Source organism: Thalassophryne amazonica, chromosome 9 (genome assembly GCF_902500255.1).
Source record: "Thalassophryne amazonica chromosome 9, fThaAma1.1, whole genome shotgun sequence".
Taxonomy (NCBI): domain Eukaryota; kingdom Metazoa; phylum Chordata; class Actinopteri; order Batrachoidiformes; family Batrachoididae; genus Thalassophryne; species Thalassophryne amazonica.
In genome coordinates, this window is record NC_047111.1 from 61,679,703 (window position 1) to 61,700,922 (window position 21,220).

Below are 21,220 nucleotides of genomic sequence, written 5' to 3' on the forward strand. Positions count from 1 at the left end.
CCTGTGGGACACAGCCATTGGTTTGAACAGCTAACACTAATCCTGTGTTTTGTCACAGTGATATGGGATGACCTTTTGATCCCACACTGTCCTTTGACCGACACATTAGAGAATTTACTTGTCTGCTTTCTTCTGCCTGTGTAATGGTGAGACAATTCGTCCCAGCCTGTGAATGGCTGATGTAGAGACTGATCCATCCCTTTGTCTCTTCTAGATTAGTTGACTACAATGTCCAATTCTGTCTTCCTGCAGTCCAGCATTAAAGGTCTGTATTTAGTTCAGAATGTTGCTGGTGCTAGAGTTCTGACTAGGAGCAGAAAGTTTAACCATATTACCTCAATTCTGGCCTCTGTTCACTGGCTTCTTGTCCCTGCAATATCAGATTTTAAGGTTTTGTTACCAATATACAAACTCCTTCATGGAATAGTGCCTCATCTGGCTGACCTAATTAAACCTTATGTCCTGGCCTGTGTTCTGCATTTTTAGGAAGCAGGACCCATCTCTTTTCCCTCTTGTATGACTAACATTTAGTGTTATACTGAAACATTTTTTCCTCTACTTCTTAATTTTGTTACTACTAACGGAGCAGGTCTCAGGCTGATCATGTCTAAATTCTGAGTGTGTTAGTGAGGCTAAGGGTTAGCTGCTAGTAACCACATTATTATCCTCTTATTTTTTTTGATGTGCTTTGTTGGTTCTGACTGATTGATTCTGCTCTCTCTGAGCTGCTGCTATCTGACTTTGAGAATGGTCAAAGCAGATGAGCTCCTGGTTATCAGACCTCTGTTTGAGGATGTAGCCTATCCAAGACCACAACCTACTGAGGAAGAAGCCTGACTAATCTCCATATGAACATTCCTGCCATCTTGAAACTTTGAAAAATCTTTGTACTTTTTATTAGATCTTTGTTTTTAATATGGCCTATAAGCCAGTGGTGTCCAAAGACATGAAGTGTCAAGGGGGTGCAGGCTTTCTTAGCAGCTGCGGACTCCAGCAGGTGATTTCACTGATGAACTCATCCCATGTGCTTGGCGATGGTTGGTTTTGGTGTAGAAGGTTCTGGGTTCAAACCCCACTCCTGATTTCTCCATGTAATGTGGAGTTGCATCAGGAAGGGTATCTGCCGTAAAACCTGTGCCAAATCAACATGCAGGTCCACCTCGGATCTGCTGTGGTGAACCCGAGTGGAAAACAAGGGAGCAGCTGAAGGGACTTCCTTTTGATTAAGGCAATAAAATGTACCAAAGCAGCAACAATAGCCCTCCCCCCCCCCCCCCCCCCCGCACTTTAAATACCAACAAAAATAGGAGTTGCTTCATATGATACCGGTGTCAAAATCTTAAAACAACGTTTTGCTCAAATTATCTGCTGATACTTGAACTCCATCACCTCAGATTAGAGGGAGAGGATTTCTTCTCAAACTCCGCCCTTCCCTCAATGCTTACTGACACAGTAAACAAAAAATAAATGACTTTGATTATTCATGCATTTTCTGCTTACTTCCTTTCACCCACGTGCTCCCAATTAAAGCAACAACAGCGCCTGCGTGCGCACGAGCACATTTATTCTGGAAACCTCAGGCTGCAGCATTTTACCAGGTGCACCTGAAGGCACCGCGGCTCACCTGTGCAGGTGATGATGTCGGGTGTCGGGTGATTAAACCGCTTCATCCTCTGATCGTGACCCGTCGGGGGCGCGCGACAGGCGTTTCCCTGAACTGACGGAACCCTTTCCAAAATAGCCAGCGCCCCCCTCCCTCCTCTGCACGCCACGTTCCCGTCCCTCTTTCCCCGTAGTTGTCCAGTTGCCTCTCAAGTCCACGCCGACTTCGCAATTCCCGATCGCGGAGATTCGACCCACAGAAGAGTTTTTATTTTAACAAAGGAGACGTTGAGAGGTGTCCAGGAGGAGCTCGGGGTCTGAGGTGAGTGTGTCTGCGCCGCAGCGGGCTCGATACTGCGCGGAAAGTGCGTTCTGCTTCGGATATGACGAAGCTGTGATTGCGCACTTTGCGCAGCGCCTGTTTTAAGCGCCAAATCGTGCGATTAACGAGACGTGTCGGTTTGTTTTTGCGACTATTTGGGAGCAGGTTGGGAGGAGCCGCTGGCCCCGTTTGTCTTGTCTATATTAGGAAAGTGGCAGTGTCATTCTCTCACTCGCGCGCGCGTCCGCGCACACACACACACACACACACTCACCTGATGGAGCAGGATTAAAGGAACAGGTCACAGTTTTGTTAGGTAGTTTTGCGCATCGCATCTATCAAAGCTTTCGCCAAGATTGAAACGTGACTCTTCAGCAGACCATGAAAATCAACTTGGAAAGTTTGTTTGCCACTGTTGATGTTCTTTTTTTTTTTCTTTTTTTTTAAACCCTAACCCTAGGACAAACACTTTTTTACAGTCTTAATCACATTAAAACTTTGTTAGCAGTCGAGCTTCTGAGTGCGCCGCCTTTTGACCTTGCGTGAGAAAACGGTTTTTCAAAACAAGTCATCCAAATGACTGCACTCACTGCTGCCAGCTAATATATATATGTATTGCTTCATTTGTTGTGGTAGATGTCAGAGAGCTTGTGTTTTTGTTAGCACCCGGACAGCAGACGTCCTTGCAGAAATCGGCATTTCACTGTAGCCTCTTGTTGCTGACATACTGTCATGAATGTATTTTAGATGACCTTCACCTTAGTCCTACCCATGACCCGTGTTATGAAGCAACGCGCCAATGAGTTTATTCACAATGTTTGATTGAAATTGCTTGTTGTGTTTTGAAGATATTGTAAGTCAAATAGTCTGATGTTGTGTGTTGCTGCATCCTCAATACAGTGGAACTGCCATGGGTTCTGGATGGCGCTCACCAAGCAGACAACTGGTCCATTCTTCAAAACTTAAAAATTTATGGAAATGAAATACTTCCGTAGTTCCAGAGCTGTCAATGAACTTGTACAGTGTGTTTCCGAAACTTAAAATCGTCAAAGGTGTAATTAATGAGTTCTTGTCTTTAGTGACTTGACACATACAACAACAAAAGCAATCCAAGATTTCTGATGTCCACCAAGGGTTGATGAGGACTCAAAATAAAAGAGATGTGATTCACATCATGAGCTGGATTTTACCTGGATCTGGATTCCACAGCACAATGCAATAATTGCATACGGACCAGAAATGGTCCAAGATGTTATCTGATATTTAACTCACAAGCTGAAACACAATAGTGTCTTCCTGATCTTGGTTTTACATTGTGTTGTATCCATGAACTAGTTTTGACGTAATCCATAAAAGTCTCAGTGAAATTCTGATCTGGATTCAGATCACTTCCAAAATTTAATGGAGTCTTCCATGGCCTAATATCTATCCAGTCCAGTCTCACATTTTTTTTTCATGCTCCCTTCATGAAATGATTCAAATTTTTGTGATATATATATATTTTTTAAACACTTACTAATCCTTCTCCTACCCCCAACCTTAACCATAACCTAATCCTACTCTTTCCTCCCACCCTAACCATACCCCCCCGCTTTACTTTTAATTTTGTGCAGCCACCACAGAATGTATTAGAATGAATTTGTGCTGCCATGATGAAAATGAGGCGCTTTTCATGACAATGTCATGAACAAATAAATTAATGTATATTTCGTGCTGCTGAATCACAACATGCCATGAGACTGGGTTGCATCTATCTGTGGTGAAAGTTTAATCAAGGGACAGACAAATAAATAAATGAATGCCAATGATTTTATTACGTGCTTGGTGGACATAAAAATGTAAATTCAACACTTAAAGATGAGACTTCAGGCGAACAGAAGGCTTATTTCTCTTGAAATATATTCACAATTTTGGTAAAAATCTATGTTGGTGATGACTTCTCCTCTGCCAATATAATCCATCCACTTGGCATGTGTGGCATGTCAAGATGCTGATTAAACAGCAGGATGGGCCTTGGAGTGGTCAAACTAAAATGTGCAATATAGTGCAGCAGATAACTGAAACAATCCTTCACATGGTGATACACGCATCAGATTTGGCATTAATGTTCTTCATAAATCAGTGTTTGAGAAAAAAGTGCTGGCCACTTGAAAATCCAATATGGTGGCCAGGGAGGGGTCAAAGAAGAATTGTACAGGGGATAACATTAAGAATAGTGACAAAGGTCAGTTTCAGTTTGTACAGGAGTCAAGAGTTAAAGTTGCTCCAATTTTGGTAAAAAGTGGTGCAGATTATTGGTTGAACGAATAGGATTAATAAATGGAATAGTTGTGACTGTGTTGAATGCTTGGTCCCCAAAGTAAATGTCAAACAGTGTTGACATACGTTGGAATCTATGGCATGTGGTGACGTATATTAGCCCATAATATAACTAAGCATGACACATGGTGCAAACCATTCCTTTTTAAAACCCAATTAACCCAGCACATTACTCTAATCTGACCACTTTTTTCAGTAACGAGTAATCTAATGTGTTAATCTTTCCAAATCAGTAATTAGATTAAAGTTGTTTCTTTGAGTCTCTGTGCGTTACTATTATTTTTGCAGTGCGGGTCGATCGCAGCATTAAACTTGGCCCGTGGGCAGGAGGTCGGGGTTCGACTGAACTGCACACTTTCAGCGAACTGCGAGCTTTTCATCCACGGTTTTCAGCAGCCTCTCAGAGTTGGAAAAAACAGTCCTCATCTCTCAAAGTGCGGTGACGACAGCACACCTGCACTGAGCTTTACAAAGATATTTTTACGCTTGTTTTCCCCTTTATTTAAAACTCTGAGCCACTGTGTGTGTTCTTACTAAAAACAGCTGATCCAAGACGCTGTAACAACTAACACTTTTTTCACCCACATGCGCCTAAACTCTTTCTGAGGATGACATGACGTAAAAAAAAAAACACTGATAAGAATTTCTTACCTGCCAGTCTGGTCATGTTTTCTGCATAAATAAACATTATCTATTCTTCCTGCTTAAATGCCAAAGCAGGGGCGAATCCAGACGGAAAGGGGGCATGGACTGGGGCAGGGACGTGGCCCCCACAACACCCCTAGATTAAAGGTCCACTTTTGAAGCTTTTTCTTTTTAATACTAATACTACTTATAATAATACTTTCAACAACTAAAATGTTTAGAGAGAATTTAAATGTTAGAATGAATTTAATAGTTACATTTATAAACAATGTAGGTTAGTAATTGCAAGTTTTACAGTTACAGTGATGTCAACAGTTAAATATGAGGTCAAGAAAGATGTCTTAATTTTTTTATAAAACAAGTATTTATGTTCATTGAAGTTATGAAAGGGTGACTATAAAGTGAGTACTGGCAAAATGGGTTATTTTCATGTTGAGTTGGCGGGAGCTGCTGAAAGTAGCTAATAAAGTAACTAGTACTCTAACTTAGTTACTTTTAAAACTGAGTAATCAGTAAAGTGCCCAAGTTACTTTTTCAAGGAGTAATCAGTAATTGGATTACTTTTTCCAAAGTAACTGTGGCAACACTGCTTATTGATATCTTTGTTTATTTGGAGGCCAAAACACCATCAGGTGGCGGGGCTTGTCCAAATGTTCCTGCCGATTAGACCCAGGCCCACATGTTGGAACCAACAGGAGGATAGAAACTGCTAAGTCCAAGAAGTACAAAAATTCACAATTTCAGTGTTATTCAGATTTCCCACAACAGTTTTCAGTGCATTCTATTGTTTGTGAAATTTACTTTGTAACGGCGCGCTTGGTCTTACCAAGCAAAGCTGGCGGAATGCAGTCTGTTGACAATGGAAAGTTTCCAGGATAAAATGGGAGCTTCTGCCCTGTTGTCATCAGTCCACTATAGCTACATGTCCCAGTGTTGGGGTTTAGTTCTGAGCCACACGTATCATGTTCAGAAGAAGCAGCAGCTGACCAGCCTTTGAAAGAGATTTGGGTCAATTCATTAGTTTGTCAGGGCAAAATTACATATTTTTAACTGCAAATATTACAGTTTAAGTTGCAGAGTCTTATTTGTATATCGTTTTATCTTTAGTTAAATCAAAATTACTTTTAGCTGATGTCTTCATGTTGTATCTGTAGCATACTCTTTGTGGTTCTTTTGCATATGTGTAAAATTGAGCCTGAGGATTTATTGCATTTAACGGATATTAGCAGATTTACAGTCTTGGGCAAAGGTTTTAATACACCTTGGCTGAAAACATTCAAACTCAATTTTCTTCTATTGCACATTCAGTTTTCTTGCATTTAAGAGTGGGGGTGGGGGAATCAAAAGAATTAAGCGAAGGCAAGACATTTTGGATCTCCATAAGTGGTGATTTCTCCTTGAGAACCATCTCAAAAAAATTACCAGCACCTGTACAGTCTACAACTCTAAATCAGAAGTTGGGATGTATGGAAAAGTGCAAATTCAAACACCAAAAACCTGCAGTAATTCTTTGACTTCGACTCCAGTGCAGATAATATGAACCCAAGATATTTCATGTTCTGCGTGGTCACCTTAATTTAATTTATGTCCATTTTTGCATTTCAGGCCTTTAACACATTACCAAAAAGTTGGGTCAGGGCAGCAACCATATGGGCAAGGGAATTACTTTAGGAAACATTTGTCAAACACAATACAGTTACATTTACAAATGCCACTTAAAATTGGACTGCGCTGAAAATAAGCCTTATGTTAACCTTGTCCAGAAGTGGGGGGGGTCTCATCTCTAGGCTTGGCAGCATCTGGGCTGGACTATCACATTGTGGAAATGTGTATTGGGGTCAGATGACTCAGTATTCCAGATCTTTTTTTAATTTATTTATTTATTTTTATTTTTATTTTTTTTGTAAGAAATGGGCGCCATGTGCTCCAGACCAAAGGCCACTGTCAGACTGTTATCAGTAACAACAGCCCGGGTCTGTCATGGTATGGAATTGTCAGTGCCCTTAGCAAAGGTAATATACACTTCTATGATTAATGCAGAAAAGTATGATTTTAGAGCAACATATGATGCCTCAAGATAATGCCTTTTCCAGGGATGTCCATGCATTAATTTTTTTTTTTTTTTTAAGCCAGTGTAAAACCCCTTTCTGCACACATTACAAAGTTATGGCTGTGGAAGAAGCGTATAAGAGTGCTTGACTGGCCTACCTGCAGACCTGATATGTCCCTAGTAGAGTGGAGAATTTTGAAACACAAAATGCAATGACATTCCCTGTACTGTTGCACACCTGAAGACATGGTTGCAGGAAGAATGACACCTGGAACACTTCATTTTGTGTCCTTAATGCCAACACATCTGAACTGTTGTGAGAAGGAATGCCAGCATTACAAAGTGATAAATGTTTTAGCGTCCCAACTTTGTTATTGTTATTAATGTGTTGCAAGCCTTAAATGCAGAATTGTATGTAAATTAATAAATGAAATAGACTTTACATAATTGAGGAAGGGGACACAAATCAATGCCCAGAAATTCTTGAACTTTTTTTTGCAGGTCAATGGGAACCACAGATCACAACTAAGGAAATTTGAGGCATCAGATAGGAATGACATCACCCACCTTTTTAAGATGGCATTCAGTCACTGACATGGGAGACTGCTATCAGTCCAAAATTGACATAAAAAAATGAACACATTTACAGTTGATCAGCAAAGCAAAGACCAGGGGTGGCCAAGTTCGATTCTCGAGAGCCACATTCCTGACACTCTTAGTTGTCTCCCTGCTCCAACACACCTGAATCCAATGAAAGACTCATTAGCAGACTTTTAATGAGCCTTTCATTGGATTCAGGTGTGTTGGAGCAGGGAGACAACTAAGAGTGTCCTTTCATTGGATTCAGGTGTGTTGGAGCAGGGAGACAACTAAGAGTGTCAGGAATGTGGCTCTCGAGGACCGAACTTCGCCACCCCTGGCAAAAACTAAAGCCCCTTTCACCCCGGGCCTGTGTAGAATTGCATTTTGCTGCATATCTAGTATGCAGGAATGGCTGCGTATGTTGCGCGCAGGGTGGAAACTTGGTCCACCTCTTCTTCTGTAGTTTTGAGGCTTGATTGCCAGCAAAGTTCAGCATAAGCTTGGTGTTGTCGGTACGTCGCATTATGCAACTCTACGTTGGCCCGGTATGAAAGCTGCTTAAGACTTTTTATGTCTGTTTTGGAGGTTCTGTTAGACCTTGAGGACAAAATAGGCCTTTCTCCTCAAAAAAGGTAGTTTATATGCTACCAAGCTTTTTATGTTTAAGTAGTAGGCTGGTCAACAGCAGTGGGCACAGCTAACCAAACAGTTAGCTTCGATAACCATTAATCCACTAACTAAAAAGTAAACTTTTATAAAGCTAAACTGATAAACCCTTAAAAAAAAATTTGCGGAAGTTCCAGCTAAAAGCTAAACTGATAACTTTTAGTATTGACTCCAGTACACTGCAGGGGTGGTGGCCAAGTGGATAATGCGCTTGGTTTCACTGCAGAAGGTTCCAGGTTCAAATCCCACCCCTGCCACATTTCTCCATGTAATGTGGAGTTGCGTCAGGAAGGGCATCCGGCGTAAAACCTGTGCCAATTAAACATGCAGATCCACCTTGGATTTGCTGTGGCGACCCCGAGTGCAAAAACAAGGGAGCAGCCGAAGGGACTTACTTTACACTGGCAGCTACTGATACTTCTGAGTAAATTCAAAAGCAATCACAAATAACGAGCCAGTGCTTCTGTCTAAGATCAGCCTTCTCTCAGCAAAACAGATCTAGTGATCAGAGAGGAGAAAAAAAGGCGGGGGGGGGATCATTTATTTTCACACCATACAGTCTTGCAGGAGACATGCACAGCAAGGCAGTTTTGACTTATGGTTAAAATTTTAAACAAACTAATTCTGGACAAGTTATTGAAATTAACAGATTAATTTTTTTTTCTTCTGCTCTTTCTTTCTCTCTGGTAGCCAGGTCTCCTCTGCTGGCAGAGGATTGAGCGCTACCTCTCATGGCTGTCTGTCTGCTACAAAACACTTAACAGATAGGAACTAAAATGTATGATTTCAGGCTTTACAAATGTTTTTAACTGTTAAGCTTTATTCACTATACCCGCAAAAAGATGTTGGCGGTCTAAGTTATCAGAACTGTATTTAGCGGAAGTTAATTGGTCCACTGATGGTTTTCAAAGTTAGTTGATAATCTAATTAGCTAACAAAAAAGTTGGTTTCGCTAATTAACGGTTAGCGGAACTGTGTCCACCACTGGTCAACAGTTGCTTGTGGGATCGTTTTTGATACCAGATGTACCTCCAATCTCTTGCCAAGAAGCGAGATGCATCGAAAGGTTCTCCAGTTAGTCCCTAATTATGCCAGTTAGCCATTCAAAACCTTTTAAACTTAATTCCATCAATTGGAATATTCCATGCTGTATAAAGAGGCATTCATATTTATAGTTCCAGCCATCAATAATTTAAATCCGCTTATTCCACTCAAGGGTAATGGGCGAGGTGATGCATATCTCAGTGGTCATTGGGGGAGAGGCAGGGCACAACCTGGACAGGCCGCCCGTCTATCGCAGGGCTGACACACACACACACACACACACACACACACACACACACACACACACACACACACACACACACACACACACACACAGACAAATGCAGTCACACTGTCATTCACATCTGCTGTCCGTTTAGTCACCAATTCACCTAACCTGCATGTTTTTGGAAGTCGGAAGAAGCTGGCGTACAGAGTGTGAACCCTTGAAGACACAGGGAGGACATACAAACACCACACAGAATGGACCAGGTCTGAAGCAAACCCACAAAGACACCATGCTGCCCCATATTTAAAGCTTACTAATTTAAATGTACAATAGTTAACGGATTATTTGATGATCAAGAAATTGCAAATCGCAGTGCTGATGTCATAGAAAGTGATGCTATCTGTATTTAGAACTATAAATGCTGTCTTTAAAAAGCAATCCCTTTGGACCTTGACATGTTTTGCTGTTCCTTTTCAAATGTGTATGAAATTTCTTGGCTGCAGTTGGTGGTCTGAAATCATTAACTTTTTAAAAAATGAAAAACAAGCATGTCGATGACCCATCACAAAGTCATTTCTTGAATGTGTGAAATTTTGACTCACTGGGTTTAATGCTGAGAAATCTTTTTTCAGAATGAAAAAGATGGAGAACCACACCCTAATTTTCTGTGTTTGGCTCAGAACCTCTCAGTTGCCCCTCGTATTAAAGAGAGAACTAATTATGTTAATGATCTATAAAATATTTTTGTTACATTCTGTTGGGCAGTATGTCTTATGGCCATGTCCTCTGTTTATTTGATAACTTCATGTCACCTCTGGGATGCCATGGTTACTTTTTTTAAGACCAAGCAGAGGGAAAAAAAAATATGGACTAGGGCTGAAAGGATTAGTCGAGTAATTCGATTACAAAAAATGTTCGAGGCAAATTCTGTGCCTCGAAGCTTCGTTTAATGTTGTAGTACATATGCCAGGCCTGTGTGTGGCGCTGCAACGTCCACAGGAGTAAAAAAAAAAAACAGAAGAAGACTGGAGCATAACAGCTAATGAAAGTAGCAACGATAGCTACCGCTTTCCAGCGTGACACATAGAGTAAAATAAAGCCTTTTAAGAGATAGATGGTCCACGCTGATCATCTGAAATAGACTTACACTGCTTCGCTTTAAATGCACAGTGTTTGTCTCGTTTTAAAAAACACACAGTCTGCTCTACGTGGGGAGGGACTGCTCTCTGCACGGTGTGAGGGGCTCTCAGACCGGGCGAGTCACAGCGCTGGCCCTGACTACAACCCCTGGCAATAATTATGGAATCACTGGCCTTGGAGGATGTTCATTCAGTTGTTTAATTTTGTAGAAAAAAAGCAGATCACAGACATGACACAAAACTAAAGTCATTTCAAATGGCAACTTTCTGGCCTTAAGAAACACTATAATCAATCAACTTTTTTCTTATATAGCGCCAAATCACAACCAACAGTTGCCCCAAGGCGCTCCATATTGTAAGGCAAGGCCATACAATAATTATGAAAAACCCCAACGGTCAAAACGACCCCCTATGAGCAAGCACTTGGCAACAGTGGGAAGGAAAAAGGAAAAACTCCCTTTTAACAGGAAGAAACCTCCAGCAAAACCAGGCTCAGGGAGGGGCAGTCTTCTGCTGAGACTGGTTGGGGCTGAGGGAAAAAACCAGGAAAAAGACATGCCGTGAAGGGGGGCAGAGATCGATCACTAATGATTAAATGCAGAGTGATGCATACGGAGCAAAAAGAGAAAGAAACAGTGCATCATGGGAACCCCCCCCACAATCTACGTCTAAAGCAGCATAACCAAGGGATGGTCCAGGGTCACCCGATCCAGCCCTAACTATAAGCCTTAGCGAAAAGGAAAGTTTTAAGCCTAATCTTAAAAGTAGAGAGGGTATCTGTCTCCCTGATCTGAATTGGGAGCTGGTTCCACAGGAGAGGAGCCTGAAAGCTGAAGGCTCTGCCTCCCATTCTACTCTTACAAACCCTAGGAACTACAAGTAAGCCCGCAGTCTGAGAGCGAAGCGCTCTAATGGGGTAATATGGGGTAATATATAAGAAATCAGGAAAAAAAATTGTGGCAGTCAGTAACGGTTACTTTTTTAGACCAAGCAGAGGGAAAAAAATATGGACTCACTCAATTCTGAGGAATAAATTATGGAATCACCCTGTAAATTTTCATCCCCAAAACTAACACCTGCATCAAATCAGATCTGCTCGTTAGTCTGCATCTAAAAAGGAGTGATCACACCTTGGAGAGCTGTTGCACCAAGTGGACTGACATGAATCATGGCCCCAACACGAGAGATGTCAATTGAAACAAAGGAGAGGATCAAACTCTTAAGAGGGTAAATCATCACGCAATGTTGCAAAAGATGTTGGTTGTTCACAGTCAGCTGTGTCTAAACTTTGGACCAAATACAAACATGGGAAAGTTGTTAAAGGCAAACATACTGGTAGTCCAAGGAAGACATCAAAGTGTCAAGACAGAAAACTTAAAGCAATATGTCTCAAAAACCGAAAATGCACAATAAAACAAATGAGGAACGAATGGGAGGAAACTGGACTCAACGTCTGTGACCGAACTGTAAGAAATCTTCTAAAGGAAATGGGATTTACATACAGAAAACCTAAACGAAAGCCATCATTAACACCTAAACAGAAAAAAACAAGGTTACAATGGGCTAAGGAAAAGCAATCGTGGATTGTGGATGACTGGATGAAAGTCTGCATGTCAGGTAAAGGCACTGGGGAGATGGCTGTCATTACATCATCAATAAATGCACAAGTTTACGTTGATATTTTGGACACTTGTCTTATCCCATCAATTGAAAGGATGTTTGGGGATGATGAAATAATTTTTCAAGATGATAATGCATCTTGCCATAGAGCAAAAACTGCAAACATTCCTTGCAAAAAGACACAGAGGGTCAATGTCATGGCCTGCAAATAGTCCTGATCTTAATCCAATTGAAAATCTTTGGTGGAAGTTGAAGAAAATGGTCCATGACAAGGCTCCAACCTGCAAAGCTGATCTGGCAACAGCAATCAGAAAGTTGGAGCCAGATTGATGAAGAGTACTGTTTGTCACTCATTAAGTCCATGCCTCAGAGACTGCAAGCTGTTATAAAAGCCAGAGGTGGTGCCACAAAATACTAGTGATGTGTTGAAGCGTTCTTTTGTTGTTCATGATTCCATATTTTTTTCCCTCTGCTTGATCTAAAAAAGTAAATGTTACTGACTGCCACAATTTTTTTTCCTGATTTCTTATAGTGTTTCTTAAAGCCAGAAAGTTGCCATTTGAAATGACTTTAGTTTTGTGTCATGTCTGTGATCTGCTTTATTTTTCTACAAAATTAAACAACTGAATGAACATCCTCCAAGGCCGGTGATTCCATAATTTTTGCCAGGGGTTGTACATTGACAACCAGCAGAAGTGCACTCTTTCTTCTGTGTTTCCCTCAGACTCACACTGTTTGACTTTTTAATTTTTTGCTTTTTTTGGACAACACTTCACAAACACGGTGACTTAAATAAAATAATAATAAAAAAAACTGACCACGAGGCTGCATGTTCAACCTCCAGCTGAAATGCATCTGCTGAATTGCAGAGAAAAAGGGAAAAAAAAAATCACACAGGGACCCAGTCCATCCATCCATCTTCTACCGCTTAGTCCAGTTAAGGGTCGCGGGGGCTGGAGCCTATCCCAGCAGTCATAGAGCGCGAGGCGGGGTACACCCAGGACAGGACGCTAGTCTGGCACAGGGCCACATCAACCTTAAAAAAAAAAAAAAAAAAATTAAAAATGGTTACATTTTACAAGTTGGAGAAAACAAAACAAAGCCACATCCCATCGCCATTTCAGCAAAATGCCAACACTTTGGCGCAGTGACATTGTGCCATTGCTTAAGGAGAGCCCTGGACTATCGATGTTGTTTAAAAACGCAAAAGTACTTTTTATCCGATTACTCGAATAATCGATAGAATACTCGATTACTAAAATAATCGATAGCTGCAACCCTAATATGGACTCACTCAATTCTGAGGAAAAATTATGGAATCATGAAAAACAAAAGAACGCTCCAACACATCACTAGTATTTTGTTGCACCACCTCTGGCTTTTATAACAGCTTGCAGTCTCTGAGGCATGGACTTAATGAGTGACAAACAGTACTCTTCATCAATCTGGCTCCAACTTTCTCTGATTGCTGTTGCCAGATCAGCTTTGCAGGTTGGAGCCTTGTCATGGACCATTTTCTTCAACTTCCACCAAAGATTTTCAGTTGGATTAAGATCTGGACTATTTGCAGGCCATGACATTGACCCTATGTGTCTTTTTGCAAGGAATGTTTTCACAGTTTTTGCTCTATCGCAAGATGCATTATCTTGAAAAATGATTTCATCATCCCCAAACATCCTTTCAGTTGATGGGATAAGTGTCCAAAATATCAATGTAAACTTGTGCATTTATTGATGATGTAATGACAGCCATCTCCCCAGTGCCTTTACCTGACATGCAGCCCCATATCATCAATGACTGTGGAAATTTACATGTTCTCTTCAGGCAGTCATCTTTATAAATCTCATTGGAAGGGCACCAAACAAAAGTTCCAGCATCATCACCTTGCCCAATGCACATTCGAGATTCATCACTGAATATGACTTTCATCCACAGTCCACGATTGCTTTTCCTTAGCCCACTGTAACCTTGTTTTTTCTGTTTGTGTTACTGATGGCTTTCGTTTAGCTTTTCTGTATGTAAATCCCATTTCCTTTAGGCGGTTTCTTACAGTTCGGTCACAGACGTTGAGTCCAGTTTCGTCCCATTCGTTCCTCATTTGTTTTGTTGTGCATTTTCGATTTTTGAGACATTGCTTTAAGTTTTCTGTCTTGACACTTTGATGTCTTCCTTGGTCTACCAGTATGTTTGCCTTTAACAACCTTCCCATGTTGTTTGTATTTGGTCCAGAGTTTAGACACAGCTGACTGTGAACAACCAACATCTTTTGCAACATTGTGTGATGATTTACCCTCTTTTAAGAGTTTGATAATCCTCTCCTTTGTTTCAATTGACATCTCTCGTGTTGGAGCCATGATTCATGTCAGTCCACTTGGTGCAACAGCTCTCCAAGGTGTGATCACTCCTTTTTAGATGCAGACTAACGAGCAGATCTGATTTGATGCAGGTGTTAGTTTTGGGGATGAAAATTTACATGGTGATTCCATAATTTATTCCTCAGAATTGAGTGAGTCCATATTTTTTTCCCTCTGCTTGGTCTAAAAAAGTAACCGTTACTGACTGCCACAATTTTTTTTCCCCTGATTTGTTATAGTGTTTCTTAAAGCCAGAAAGTTGCTATTTGAAATGACTTTAGTTTTGTGTCATGTCTGTGATCTGCTTTTTTTCTACAAAATTAAACAACTGAATGAACATCCTCCAAGGCCGGTGATTCCATAATTTTTGCCAGGGGTTGTATTATACAGTAGTGTTCAGAATAATAGTAATGCTATGTGACTAAAGCTTAATCCAGGTTGTGAGTATATTTCTTATTGTTACATGGGAAACAAGGTACCAGTAGATTCTCACAAATCCAACAAGACCATGATATTCATGATATGCACACTCTTAAGGCTATGAAATTGAGCTATTAGTAAAAAAAAAAAGTAGAAAAGGAGCTGTTCACAATAATAGTAGCATCTGCTGTTGATGCTACAAACTCAAAACTATTCTGTTCAAACTGCTTTTTAGCAATCCTTTGAATCACTAAACTAGTATTTAGTTGTATAACCACAGTTTTTCATGATTTCTTCACATCTGCGAGGCATTAATTTTGTTGGTTTGGAAGCAAGATTTTGCTCGTTTACTAGTGTGCTTGGGGTCATTGTCTTGTTGAAACACCCATTTCAAGGGCATGTCCTCTTCAGCATAAGGCAACATGACCTCTTCAAGTATTTTGACATATCCAAACTGATCCATGATATCTGGTATGCGATATATAGGCCCAACACCATAGTAGGAGAAACATGCCCATATCATGATGCTTGCACCACCATGCTTCACTGTGAACTGTGGCTTGAATTCAGTGTTTGGGGGTTGTCTCACAAACTGTCTGTGGCCCTTGGACCCAAAAAGAACAATTTTACTCTCATCAGTCCACAAAATATTCCTCCATTTCTCTTTAGGTCAGTTGATGTTCTTTGGCAAATTGTAACCTCTTCTGCACATCTTTTATTTAACAGAGGGACTTTGTGGGAGATTCTTGCAAATAAATTAGCTTCACACAGGCGTCTTCTAACTGTCAGCGCTTACAGGTAACTCCAGACTGTCTTTGATCATCCTGGAACTGATCAATGGGTGAGCCTTTGCCATTCTGGTTATTCTTCTATCCATTTTGATGTTGTTTTCTGTTTTCTTCCACGCGTCTCTGGTTTTTTTTGTCAATGTTAAAGCATTGGAAATCATTGTAGATGAACAGCGTATAATTTTTTGCACCTGCGTATGTTTTCCCCTCGCCAATCAACTTTTTAATCAAACTACACTGTTCTTCTGAACAATGTCTTGAACGTCCCATTTTCCTCAGGCTTTCAAAGAGAAAAGCATGTTCAACAGGTGCTGGCTTCATCCTTAAATAGGGGACACCTGATTCACACCTGTTTGTTCCACAAAATTGACAAACACTGACTGAATGCCACACTACTATTATTGTGAACACCCCCTTTTCTTTTTTTTCTTTTTTTTTTTTTACTAATAGCCCAGTTTCATACCCTTAAGAGTGTGCATATCATGAATGCTTGGTCTTGTTGGATTTGTGAGAATCTACTGGTACCTTGTTTCCCATGTAACAATAAGAAATATACTCAAAACCTGGATTAATCTTTTTAGTCACATAGCACTACTATTATTCTGAACACTACTGTACATTCCAAATCTAAGGTGGAACTCTACTAGTGTATACTAAGGTACACCTAAATATCTTAAAAAAAAAAAAATAGATGCAGTCTGCCAACTACTGTCTCCTGCCCTGCTGTTAATGCCACACTTTATCTTTGCTCACTTAGGGGGTCAAACCGCTTGTCTTTCGTTCTTGTCTCTTTTTTTTATTTTTATTTTTTGAGTACGATGGTGTAGACTGATCAGGAATTGCAGATGGGGGTCACACACACACCACGTTCACTCACGCACTACATACCTATTGTCTTGTCTGCTGATTCCGACCTCTTCTGAAAGTTCTCTGTTCTCTCACGACGTCCTGGGTCAACAGAGGCTTAAATTTGGAGGTTTTCAGCTTGAAACAGGATGACGACGTCACCTCGGAGCGCTGCGCGACGTCCCGCTCCATGGGAAGTCCTTAAAGCGATAGAAACAATCCAAAATCTCTCATCAGCCGTTAAAATTTTCACCGAAAACCAGCTGAATTTCTCGAATGGTGTCCACTCGGATGTGCCTCACAGTTTTTGAAAAAATTTTGATCAAGTACAGCGCCAGTCTCTCAAAAACTTCTCAGACAAAGGAATTCCAACGAGGGGGCTGGACCACTCCTTCCACAAGGCGTGCTCACAGGCGAATGACGTCACCGACAGGCGTGAAAAAACTCTCGCATGCCCACGAGGGTTCAAGCTTGGCTGATGTAATCACACGTGATTCAAATCCATATGGTTTTTTAAAAATATAATAAGGTCGGATACTTTTCTCACAGACCTCGTATGTGTATTAATGTACATAAATGGTTCAGCTAGTGTGGCATTTACCATTACTATAGATGCATATGGGGGGGAGCAGAGCCACTTAAGTACCTGGTCTTGAGAACCAGGGATGGGAGATGTACATCAGTATTCACAGCCTTTGCCATGAAGCTCAAAATTGAGCTCAGGTGCATCCTGTTTCCACTGATAATGCTTGAGATGTTTCTACAGCTTAAATGGAGTCCACCTGGGGTAAATTCAGTTGATTGGACATGATTTGGACACACACCCGTCTACATATAAGGTCCCACAGTTGACGGTGCATGTCAGAGCACAAGCCAAGCATGAAGTCAAAGGAATTGTCTGTAGACCTCTGAGACAGTCTTGTCTCAAGACACAAATCTGGGAAAGGGTACAGAAACATTTCTGCTGCTTTGAAGGTCCCAATGAGCACAGATGCCTCCATCTGTAAATGGAAGCAGTTCAAATCCACCAAGACTCTTCCTAGAGCTGGCTACATGTCTAAACTGAACGATCAGGGGAGAAGGGCTTTTGTCAAGGAGGTGACCAAGAACCCGATTATTACTCCGTCAGAGCTCCAGCATTCCTCTGTGGAGAGTTGCGTGCAGGGAGCCCCGCCTCATCCTTGTCACTGCAAGCAAAGCTCAGTAGAGTCCAGCGTGATGAATAAAATCTAGCAATGCAGGTATGTACCGATTTAAAAAAAATAAATAAAAAAAAAATAAAAAATTGTCGGACTGGCAAAGGTTGTGTGCAATTGCGGAGGCATGGTACAGTAGCGCAGTGTTGTGTAGACTTGTGTGGAGCACTGCATCCATTGTTCTACGCCGAAGGTCCGCAAAAAATTTAAACGTTTAATTTTTTGCATCCATTTTGCAGGCCCCTTTGCATCTCTCAGCACATTGCCATGTAGGGCTGCATAAATAAAACATATTCTGCTGACTGGAGACGTGGGGCAGTGTACCCCATGACTGTTCTTAAACCTGGTTCTCAGAGAGGCTTTCGTAGAGCGACGAAAGCGCTCACACAGTGTGGGGGTGAGATGCCATGGTCGGGTGGAGCTTCAAACCCCGGCTGTGTACAATTGCATTGCAGAGGTTGGACATAAACTTCACGTCTCTTGGAAGAGAGGGCAGAAAGAGTGCCGAGTCAGGTGACCTAGGGGCTGATGCCATGAGGATTGCCTACAGGGAACGGCGCGGGTGTGTGAAGGCATGAGCTGTGGCATGACAGCTGTGCTGACGACTGCCTGGGCCATTTGTGTTCAAAGCTCTGCTCGCGGACAGGGACGCGAGCCGGGGGAGCTTTTGAGTGGCAGTGGATCTTGGAGTGCAGACCCTCACCACAGGGGTCCATCCAGTTGCTGACGTCAGTTGCATCCATGCAGCAGAGAAGAAGAGACGCGGCTGTCCTGTGGAGACGTTGTAGAGCCGCCTGCCATGTCCGTGCAGGCTGGGACAAAAAGACGCAGCTGTGTTGTAGAGACGTCGCAAAGTTGCCCGTCACATCCATGTGGTGGGGGACGAAAAGGCGTGCCTGTCCTGTTGAGATGTTGTGCAGCAGCCTGGTACTGTTGTGGCCGTGGTAATCGAAGTGACCTAGGCTGTCTGCGCTGAGTGAGTACCAGTCCATCCCGAACTGCTGGTGCTGGGATATCCCCGCTCCGGCTGCCTGGTTCGTAGTGGCGGTGAGCTGGTGTGGTGCTCCACTCCTGGAAGCCATGTACCCAATTCAGGTGTTGGGTTGTGTTGAAGGGTGAGGAGACCCACGGCAGCACAACCGCCATCCGGGCGCTGGTGAGTCAGTTTGCGGCAGAGGGCGACTGCTCTGTGGCCATTTGGTCCCCGTTCAGGTGTTTGTGGGGATTAAGGCTGAGGCGCGGGCCGTCAGAAGATGGAGCAGGTTCTGCCGTTACCATCATGATGGCATCAGAATGTCTTTTAAAAATGCTGAAACACAGATGTCGGGGGTCACCAGTGTAGAAGTTGTGATGGAGGAAGGGCACACAATTTCCCCATTTTGGCAACACAAGTGCATGTCATTTATTTCTCATGTTCTTTCTACATCTTAGTTGCTCTTAGCAGTAGTTTGTATATCTTTCTTTATTCACAAGTCCAGATATTTATACAGCTCAGTTGTATGTACAGCAAGAATACACAAACGGGACAGGAAACATCAGTATGCAAGACAACTTAATTATAGGAGCAGCAGGAACAGACGGTTGCTCATCACACAGACAGGGCTCCTGTTGGCAGACATCAATTTGCACATCCTGCAGGGGCACTGACAGGAAGTCACAAATATGTGACGTTTTGCACTCGGTGTGGTGAATTCTGAAACTTTGTGTGATGGAAGTCCCCTACACTAGCTAATAAAAGGTATTCCCACAAGACTTAGCTAGGCTAGCACCTCAGCTTATGCTTAAACGTGACCGGCATCTCTACCTAATAATAGCACTTCCAGGCTACATACACTCCTATTTACTCATGCATAATTAGTTACTTCAGAGACAGCTTGCTATATTAACTACCTACCTCACACAGCCTGCACCTCAGTCAGCATTAAGCTCCCACTAACGAGAGAGAGAGAGAGATTAAATGGATGGAATGGACTTATTTTAACAATTGTGTTCTTAAAACGTAAGTTACTATCTATCTAGTTCCAATCAATTTATTCCATCATTTACTAAATACAACCCCAGTTCCAATGAAGTTGGGACGTTGTGTAAAATGTAAATAAAAACAGAATACAGTGATTTACAAATCCTCTTCAACCTATATTCAATTGAATACACCACAAAGACGAGATATTTAATGTTCAAACTGATAAACTTTATTGTTTTTGTGCAAATATTTGCTCATTTTGAAATGGATACCTGCAACACATTTCAAAAAAGTTGGTACAGTGGTATGTTTACCACTGTGTTACATCACCTTTCCTTCTAACAGTCAATGAGCTTCAGTTGTTCAACTCTCCGGGGTCTCTGTCGTATTTTGCACTTCATAATGCGTCGCACATTTTCATTGGGCGACAGGTCTGGACTGCAGTCAGGCCAGTCTAGTACCCACACGCTTTTACTACGGCGTTTCTGGATGTTGTTGATGTATGGCTTTCGCTTTGCATGGTAGAGTTTTAACTTGCACTTGTAGATGTAGCAATGAACTGTGTTAACTGACAATGGTTTTCTGAAGTGTTCCTGAGCCCACGCGATAAGATCCATTACCCAATGATGTCTGTTTTTAATGCAGTGCCACCTGAGGGATCGAAGGTCATGGGCATTCAATGTTGGTTTTCGGCCTTGCCGCTTGTGTGTAGAAAGTTCTCCAGATTCTATGAATCTTCTGATTATATTATGGACTGTAGATGATGGAATCCCTAAATTCCTTGCAATTGAACATTAAGAAATATTGTTCTTACGTTGTTGAAGGAAAGGTGATGTAACACAGTGGTAAACATAACACTTTCCCAGCTTTTTTGAAATGTGTTGCAGGCATCCATATCAAAATGAACAAATATTTGCACAAAAACAATAAAGTTTATCAGTTTGAACATTAAATATCTTGTCTTTGTGGTGTATTCAAATAAATATAGGTTGAAGAGGATTTGCAAATCATTGTATTTTGTTTTTATTTACATTTTACACAATGTTCCAACTTCATTGGAATTGGGGTTGTACCATAAAAGCAAACTAAACATCCTTTTTTTTATGTATTTTTGACCTGCTGAATTCATATATTGTTGTTGGCAAGCTGTATCTTTACTCCTTCACCCCTAATTTGCATAAAACACTACTGTAGTGTAACACTTAACACTACAGTAAATGAAGACTTTAAGATCTTATACATAACAATATATACATATATCAGTTTCTACATTGATAGAAACATACTAATAAACACAAGGGTTTATGCCTACTCAATCTATGATGCATCCACATTGCAGCAGTTAGAGATGCATTTGTGCATGACCTGCTGCAAAGCATGCCAAATTTCCTGCATTTGCAGCAACGAGAGGAACAGCCAGATGTGCAACCGCAGT

At 41.5% G+C, this 21,220-nt stretch overlaps 1 protein-coding gene across 3 annotated transcripts in view; it reads left to right on the forward strand.

Annotated features, from left to right (window-relative positions):
- The first annotated feature begins 1,768 nt into the window (after positions 1-1,768).
- coro6 (coronin 6) overlaps positions 1,769-21,220 on the forward strand; it is a 105,475-nt gene continuing 86,023 nt past the window's right edge. For 2 of the 3 annotated variants that reach the window (XR_004562686.1, XM_034178197.1), the window contains exon 1: positions 1,770-1,924. The gene's annotated coding sequence lies outside the window, so the exon portion shown is untranslated. Of the gene's footprint in view, positions 1,925-9,017; positions 9,029-21,220 lie in introns of all 3 variants that reach the window. The other variant, XM_034178196.1, reaches the window with a different exon arrangement.